Raw genomic sequence first — 9,622 nt, forward strand, 5'->3', positions numbered from 1 at the left:
CTGGCATGTCTGTACAGGGGAGGCTTGTAGGTATCCATGTAACCCATTTCCATTCACATATATTCAGGTGACAGCTCAAGGGACCATTTGTAAAATGGTGGTGGTCGTTTTTCCCTCGCCAAAATGTTGTCTTAACTTTGAATCATTAGGTATTTAGCCCCCTTCCCGACAAGGTAGCATGACATGGTTGGTCCCATTGGAAACTTGAGGTTGTCTGGAATCAAAAGGTATCTCTATCTTTGGGCTGCGTCTAAATTTGAGCGTTCCACAGTCTCCGAAAAACACTCTCGCCGGCGTTCCAGCCAGCCATCCCCGAGGTCTCATAGGGGTAATAAAACATTGAAAAAAACACACTTGGGACCACTTTTTTTCTTGGGATCATCAAAATCCCTATATTAGAGGTCCTATGGATGCCAAAAATCTAAACTAGAAAAAAAAATAAGCAGTCGTGCGTGGACCCCTTCTAGGGCCTCTACTAAACCTCACTGGTTGATCTCCTTGACACTGGAGATCATGGACAAGAAGACAACGAGATTGAGGAATTTGAGGACATTTTTGACTCTGACGAGTTCTATGATGACTGATTAATGTGTGCATTTTGTTCTGCATGGTGCAAGTTAGTGTATATGGTGGACACTGTTTGTACACTGTTGCTTACAAATGTCCCTGTGTACAGGGCAGGATACTGTAATGTGTGTATTTAGTTCATTGTTCATTACAGAGGATGTTGTTTTGTGTGTGATGTTATGCTATATGTTATAAAGCTGGCTTAAAAACTCTGTCTAGACATCTTATTTTCCACAAACCTATTGTTGGATTCTAGGCTTCCAGAAAGCTACTGACTGAATTTAATATTTTCTCCGATTTGAGGTATAGTGCAGACTTTTGGCTACAGAAAGAGTAATTTTCAAGATAGAAAGGTCATCTTGGGCTTAAATTAAAGCTTAGGGATATGGGAAGTTTTCTATATACAAGTGGGGCAGTGATACTCACAAGAAAGTGCTGGAAAATGACCATCTTTGTTGTTGTTTGTCAAGCGGACAGTATATTTTTCTGTGTTTCTGGGGATTATATAGGTCATATTTATAAATACAATGGTAGCAAGCCCCAAAATGCTATTCTGCTACTTACCCTTATGTGTCAGGATAGTCCATGACAAATGTCAGACTACCATGTCTATTTTTGGAATTTTGGTGAATTAATATTGCATTTGCATAATTTTGCCAGAGCCATATACAAAAAAGGGGATTTTGAGGTAGGTGGGACATTTTGACAACTTTTTATCATAGCTCATCATTTTCAGCACATTTTTTCCAATAAGAAAAACCTGATTAGAAGTATAATTCCGGGGGGTGCATGATACCCCCCTCCAGTGACTGTACTATATTGGCCCTAGGCTTATCTCAATTGCCTACCCCTGCGCTATAGCATAGCGCGACACCGAGTGCCGCGCTATGAGCTTGTAGATCTGCTATTCTTTGAAAAATCGTGAAAATGTGAACAAATCTTTGAATATATATATATATATGTTTTTAAAGCTGATCCTTTGTAACCCAAATATTTGCTTCTGGTCGATTCTACAAATGTCTTCTAAATACTAACAGTTTTTCTTTTTTTTACTTGCTATAATCAGTGGATCTCGAACTTTTTCATGTCAAGGACCCCCAAAATGATTTGATTTTGCCACGGACCCCCATCTCAAAACATGTTGTTCCTTATGTCTTAGCCGCTCTCTTAAAGGCTTCCAGGTTACAAGTCCACCTTCGTAATATATTCATTAATTCATTTATAGGCACTAGTTTTTGGGGCCCTGGGGCCTTAGCCAATCAAATCCAGTGGTTGGATCCTTTGATGATGAGGTGTATCATTGTCATTGTAAACTGATTGATGATTGGGTCGTTATGTGATGATGTCATTGTAGGCCGTATGTCAGTTACCTTCCATTAAACACACAGAGAAAATTAAAAAGTAAATCACTGTATTTTAAAGATGTCTGAAATGTTTAAACGTACCTGAAAATGTATTTTCTGTTTATCTAAGAGCTGGAGAGACAAGAAGACTTATGTCACTGAACAAACACTTAGCAATGATCAGAATATAGTGCTTTAACTTTTTAACAAGAAATGCTATGTTTTAACCACAACATACCGCTTACCCTACATTTAAAGGGATAGTTCACCCAAAACAAATCTTTTGTTCTATGGATCAGTCACCCCATGGAGACTTGAATTCATGGTTATTGTTTAGTTTTTGTCAATAATTAGATGACCAGTGGACCGGTAGGCATCATTTGATGACCGGCAGCGGTTTCCGGTAGGAGACACAAAGAGTCTCCTACCGGAACCGCTGCCGGTCATCAAATGATTGGCTTAGGAATGAGACAATGGGGTGTGGTCTTCATGGGGTGACTGATCGATAGAAAAACATCATTTTGGGGGTGAACTTTCCCTTTAAGTAAAAGTAGCAATACCACAATGTAGAAATATTAAATACTAGTACAAAAGTATTGGCATCAAAATACTTAAAGTACCAAAAGTAAAAGTACTCATTTTGCAGAACATTTTCACAATTGGTCAAGATCTGTAATAATAAATCTAAAAAGTAACTTTTAATTAAAGTTTTCAAATAAGTGTAGTGGAGTAAAAAGTACAATATTGCCAAAGGCATGAGGCAAGAGACCCGTCTATTGTAGCGACAATGTTTAGTTTGTATTTCAGAGCAAAAACAATATGAAGCAAAGCCTAAAGTGAAGCTCTACATTTACTTACATTAAATAACTATTGAATGAAATACAAGTTCACTGAGCAGCCTTTATTTAGGATAGAGAGTTAAAGATAAAGAGTTGACAGAGCGGCTTAGCTAGCATACAATGTTGCCATTATATATAAACACTCACTTAAATGGCAAAAGGAAAAGGCCAAGACAATTCTTCTTACTTACTTGATTTATCTTGAGAAGGATATCCAACAGCGGCTGGGTAGAAGAAACTAACAGCTTCTCAAAAGTAACTTTTGTAGTAATTATAACAGCTCACCCGTTCGGTCAAGTCCTCAAGGCTTCATGTATGAACTGAGGTTCATGATGTACTATTTATACTGTAGGCTATGTGCTGCTCTCTCTTTCTCTTTGATTCAATCATTTACAGTTCTCTGACAATCACATTGATCAAAGACCAGTACTATAATTTCACTTCTACTCCACTACATCAGAGGAAAATATGGTACTTTTACTCCACTACAATTATTTGAAAACTTTAGTTAGTAGTTACTTTATAACTTTATCATTACATTATAAAATATACATTAACCGCCATATGTTATACCTTGGCTAATTCAAAATAGTTGATCTACAAGCTGACAATGCGTCACATCACGACACGTTTTCTCTCTCTCTCTCTCTCTCTCTCTCTCTCTCTCTCTCTCTCTCTCTCTCTCTCTCTCGAACAAAACAATAAAAAGAAAACTACGTTGGTACAATTATTATAACAAAGAATAAAGATGTGTGTAAACAGAGCCGTGTTACAATGCAACTTATAGAAAACTATCTTACAAAACCAGTCAAATTGTGCATTTTCTGTCAGAAAAAAAGTTATACATCCAAGTAGGAAAAGTCAGCTTGGGAAAAACATTTGAAACAAATGGCATTAATATTTGTTTACATAAGTTTTGCTTTCACTTCACTTTGAATAAAACCTTTGGGACAAAGAGCAGAAAAGTTTTCATAATGTATATCAGTGGTTCTCAACCTGTGGGTCGGGACACCCCCCCGGGGGGGGTCCCCACATATCTTTTTGTGGGGGTCCCCCATATGACAGTGAAGTGGCAAATTAAGGACTTGTAAGATCCTTTTAATACCTCAAACAAAAAGAAATAAAGAAAAGAAAAAGACCATTACTGCATCAAAAGTGATCAACAAACTATACTATAAAAACTGGTCAAACATATTGGCCACTTTGTCAAATAGTGTAAGAAAGAGGGAACAACTGTGAAAATGTCCGATCTACAAGCTCACAACGCCTCTGGTTTATCTGTGGGACCAAGTCTAACTAAGTGCTTGTCAGTGTGTGTGTGTGTGTGTGTGTGTGTGTGTGTGTGTGTGTGTGTGTGTGTGTGTGTGTGTGTGTGTGTGTGTGTGTGTGTGTGTGTGTGTGTGTGTGTGTGTGTGTGTGTGTGTGTGTGTGTGTGTGTGTGCACAGTTTCATGTTGATCGGTCCAAGCAAACCAATTGGGGGAAAAATAACCCAAAAGGTTTAGATTGCTTAAAGTGAGTTTGTTTGCCACAGAGTAGATAGTAGCCATGAGTATAAAGCAACACTAAAACAGAAAAGGGAAAGTTTAATCAAAGTTAAACATACCTAATATACATACACAACTACAGGTTGTCACAACATTAGATGCTAACTATCAGCAATGCAGCCTATAGCTGTGTGCAGTGTTCACTCATCTGTATCCACAGAATAATTGAAGACCACTTTGCAAAAAGCAGTCCCTTGTCTGTTGGTCCAATGGCGTCTCCCTTAAATGAGTGCCTCACAATCTCAAGGTCGCCAGTTCAAGCCTCACTTGATGCAGACTTCCTTTAAGTTGAATTGCAAACAACATGACTGTATCAATGAATACATGTGCAAATGGTAAAGATAACCTGAAATGCTTATTTGAGAGTACGCTTTTTCAATAGCCGATCTACAATCTCAAAACTTTTCAGATAGCAACGTGTTTCTGAGCTTGTAGATCAGCTGCTTTCACTGTTTTCGGTTGCGAGGAGACATACAATTTCTCTATTGGTAAATGGTTTGTGAACGAGTGATCTTAGTGTTAGCTTGGTTCATGACAGAAGGCAAGAGTTTATGATCTTCAACAGACAACATCAGCCTGGACAAAGCTATAGCACTATAGGTAATGTTGAAGCCTATTAGTCCGAAGATTGAGAATTCAATTCCTGTCAATGGCAATAGGTTGAGATGTCCAATCAATCCATTCTGTTTCCATCTCTCTCTCTCTCATCAATCTATTCCGTTTCCATGTCTCTTTTCAATCTATTCCGTTTCCATGTCTCTCTCTCTCTCTCTCTCTCTCTCTCTCTCTCTCTCTCTCTCTCTCTCTCTCTCTCTCCCCAGTTTCCATCTCTCTCTCTCTCTCCCCATTTTCCATCTCTCTCTCTCTCTCTCCAGTTTCCACGTCTCTCTCTCTCTCTCTCTCTCTCTCTCTCTCTCTCTCTCTCTCTCTCTCTCTCTCTCTCTCTCTCTCTCTCTCTCTCTCTCTCTCTCTCTCTCTCTCTCCAGTTTCCATGTCTGTCTGTCTCTCTCTCACTGGCCCCGTATTATCGCTGCTTGCAGCTATATTGTATATTTATAGTACAATGCAATAATAAGGTTATCCATTATTTTGGGTGCTGATACAGTATGCTCAGTATTTTTGCTTTACATTATATCTGTATAGGTGACAAGCTGCCCCTCCTTTTCACTGCTAATGGTAGTGATTCCTTGTATGTAAACAACAACGTATTTACATGGTCATTTCTGTTCAAAATCCAGCCTAGTCAGTCCGGTTGAGCGTGCTGACGGTAGAGCTCATCTCACACACACACACACACACACACACACACACACACACACACACACACACACACACACACACACACACACACACACACACACACACACACACACACACACACACACACACACACAAATGGCTTCATAAACGGGAATGGTTCCGATGAGTTTTCATAGGTTTTCATTACAGAGTTAACCCAGGAGTAAATGGGGTTTTATTTAGAAATCTGCTACAGAAGTGGTTCCCAACCTCTTTATGGATCAGGGCCCACTTGAAACACTCGAAAAGCGTTCGTGGCCCACCCATCGGACCACCGCATCGGACCACCGCACACGGCAGCAGGCTGCTGGGCCGTGTGCATTTTCAGAGCATTTTAATGATCAATCAATTGATGGAGTTACGGCTTGGATCAATACTTCAAGTTCCTATTTATTGGTATCACAATGAAAACACTATGAGTCGTTTTGACAATTATTTGGGGGCCCACTTGCAACCAGTGGGCCCCAGCCCACAGGTTGGGAATTGCTGTGCTATGGTTAACCACATGAACCCTAGTGTCCCTATTGTTGGGCAAACCGATCTACAAGCTCACAACGTGTCTCTAGCTTGTAGATCGGTTTTATTTTTGGCAAAGTGTTGAACGAAACAGGGCCCTGGGGGACCCCGGTCAAGAATGTATAGGGCTTAAGTCAGGGGTCTTCAACGTTTTCAGGCCAAGGACCCCCTAGCTGAGAGAGAGATGAAGCAGGGACCGCCTCTATATTGTATTAATTGTGTTTCATATAAACGTTTGCTGCTCTTTTTTCCCTCTACACCTATAACTCTTTGGCAAAGAAAAGTGTTGTGAGCTTGTAGATCTGCTATTTTTGGCTAAAGTTCTCCTCAGAAAAGGGATGCTTGGGTTCAAGTGGTTAATGTAAAAAAAAAAAATCTATCACACATAAGATTTGGCGGACCCCCTGTAGTAACTCTGAGGACCCTCTAGGGGCCCCGGACCCCCTGTTGAAGACCCCTGGTTTACAGTAAGTGGTTAAAAAGCAGCACACACTGTCATCCAGACAGCTCATTACAGCAAGTTATCCAGACTCAGTAGAGTCATTAAGATCATAATCGTTTGAGCAACCGTTTTACAATAGCAATGAACTCTTGGTAAGAATGTCCACGTGTATTTTAGGATCAACAGGACAATGATGATCCACAGAACAGAACTCATCATGCACATACTCATGTATTTATTTTAACGTTTCACTAGAGGATAAGCCCCTTGAGATGCAGCATCTTGTTTCCCTCAAACCCCCTGGAAACTCATAGCACACAGCAAAATGTAATGCTCTGTGGGGTAGGCTATATTCCTAAGGGACTCATGGATCTTTTACAGTGTGTAGTGTGTTTACACTGGTGAATGATAGCTGGTGCTCATCAATAAAATGCAAAACAGGAACAGCAGGCACAGTCCTGGAGCAGCATATTATAGCCTGCTGTAGATCTATCACTGTCCACTTAATGTCCAGTGACAAAGTTAAGACCAACAGTAGCCTGTTTGTTTGTCTGTGTGCGTGCCTGCGTAGGACAGATTTTACCTATGGGTATGTGTTTGGTGTGGTTTAAGGTGGTCCATGCAGGTGTATTCAGCCGTAGCCTCTGCTGGTCTATTAATAACTGCATGTTCTCTAATAGGCATCCCTCTATAGCCACTGACCTACATGAAACTATGTGCCATGGACATCCAAGTGTATTCTGGGATTCATACTACCACAGCTGATTTCATCATTGGTGCACCTTGTGCCACAGATATCCATACAGAGGCAACATTTGGGGTCCCAGGTGTGTCGCATTAACCTCAAATTATGTTCCTTTATAAATATTTTCCCCAGCACTATTTTTTGGAGATCTGTCTGATTTTAGATCACAGCTGACTGAGTGCATCTCAATCCACAGTGTTTTCTTGTCCGCAACCATACAATCACAATATGGCGTGTTGTATATTGGCTATATATATATATCTTCAGAAAAGATAGCCTATTTGGTGTAGAGGCAAAAAGAGGGGACCTAGTACTCATGGGGGACTCCGGTCAACAAAGTACATGCATGGGGTTTAAACTGGTTAAAAGTAGGGCTTAAGTGTTTACTTTTTTTGCCACCATCTATTTTTTTCTGAAATGATGCCTCTGCCCCCATCTGTCTCAGGTCACAGATAGGGGTCTGTGAGCTCTCCCATCACTGTAACTCCAGACTCGAGCTACAGCGCAGTGTTGATTTCGTCGACTAAAACTATGACGAAAAATATTCGTCGACTACCTTTTTTCACTGACGAAAAACTAAATATAAACTAAGCTGTGATGACTAAAACTATGACTAAATATATTGATAATTTCGTCAACAAATAAAAACTAGACCAAAATGTTAGGGAAGGACTAGTGGAGAAGAGATCCAGTAGAACTGAAAGACAATGAGCTTGTAGATCGGCTATTTTCAGCATGCAACCAAGTGTAAAATCAGCCATTATGACGCCATCAAGGCACCGGCAACATACAATTTAGTCGACTAAATCAACTGTAGATTTAGTTGACTAAAAGTAAACATTTCAGGTGACTACAATATGACTAAAACTAAACAGAATTCTATTCAAAAGACTATGACTAAAACTAAATCAAAATTTGCTGTCAAAATCAACACTGCTACAGCGATGGGTTAGGTCACAGATGGGGCTACCCCCCCCTACCCCCCCCCCCCCCCCCCCAGCACTCACTTCACTACCTTGTTTATTTGTTGACATATGCTATCTATGTTATTGTATGTAGATAGACATATAGCCTACTGCTTTCTTGACCAAAACATTAGGCTACTTATAGTTTATTATTTATTTTCTATGTGTCTAAATGAGTCTGTGTTCAAATGTCTAAAGTCCTGGAGATGCAGAACTTTTCTGGTTTACATTTTAGACGGTCTAACCTTCAGTCAAACTGGAAGATGCTTGGAAATCAGGTGTATTTAGTGCAACATCCCCATCTCTCCAGCAGAGGACTATTTGTTTACCAACATTGAGACTGCACGCACATAGATGATTGTTTCATGCGATCAATTCCATATTGTTTCGGGGTTTCTCTGGTTTCAGTTCATTCAACCTCCTCTTGTGTGTTGGCTAGTGAGGCGCGTCCTAGTGAGACCTGACAGAATGGGTTTCATTTGGTGGCGGCCTGCGTGTACATACTGGTTCTTATCAGTGTGACGTCGTCTGTTAAGGGGTCTATTGATCAAGCACTGAGTGGTGTTGGTATCAGAGCCAGACAACAGAGCTATGTCTATGGCTGGCTGAAGTCATTTTCTAGTTACAATTTAATGAATTGGTTGTTCTAGCAGTCCTTGAAGCTATAGTCCCTTGAGGTTATTTGAATACAACACAAGCAATTCAAAGTGCTTTATATAAGGTATAAAAGGGATTAAAAGATATAAAGGCCATTTAAAAGAGTTTTAAACCCTCTCTAATGCTGAGGCAGTGTTGTTCCTTCACACCCAACCAAACCAATGTGGTTTGAACCTACTGACATTCATTTAGACACTGTAGTATATTTCTCAACATAACATACACATTTAAGCCATGTGTTAGAAGTAATAGGATTGCAGGTCTACTTTGGGCTGCAGACAGAAGAGTGGATTCAGACCATTTGTGGGCTCCAGCCTGGCCGGGTGGGGGTACAATTAGCATTTGTGATCAAGGCTGACACCGTTCCTTTCCTGGCTCTTTACAGTTGCAAATGTGGAGAGCCAGAGAAGGTGGGGTCCCACCTTACAGGGCTGACACACCCACCCATGTACTTTTGTTAGATCTCACTACTATAAATATACTGTAAAATGTAGGCTTGAGTGTGTGTCAGAGGCCGGAGGGCCGCGCTTAGGGGAGCTGAGGCTCCCTAGGAAAGCTGTTTGTACTCTGTTTGTTCCATGAAATAAATCCGAAGCAACGAACCTCACTATGGAGTGATGACTCAAATCCATTCTTCACCATTCATTCACATCTCTGGAACATCAAACTATCTTACAATATGGCGTTGTTGGCCATTAGTATA

The sequence above is a fragment of the Gymnoscopelus microlampas genome (genome assembly GCF_963454915.1).
Source record: "Gymnoscopelus microlampas genome assembly, chromosome: 9".
NCBI lineage: Eukaryota > Metazoa > Chordata > Actinopteri > Myctophiformes > Myctophidae > Gymnoscopelus > Gymnoscopelus microlampas.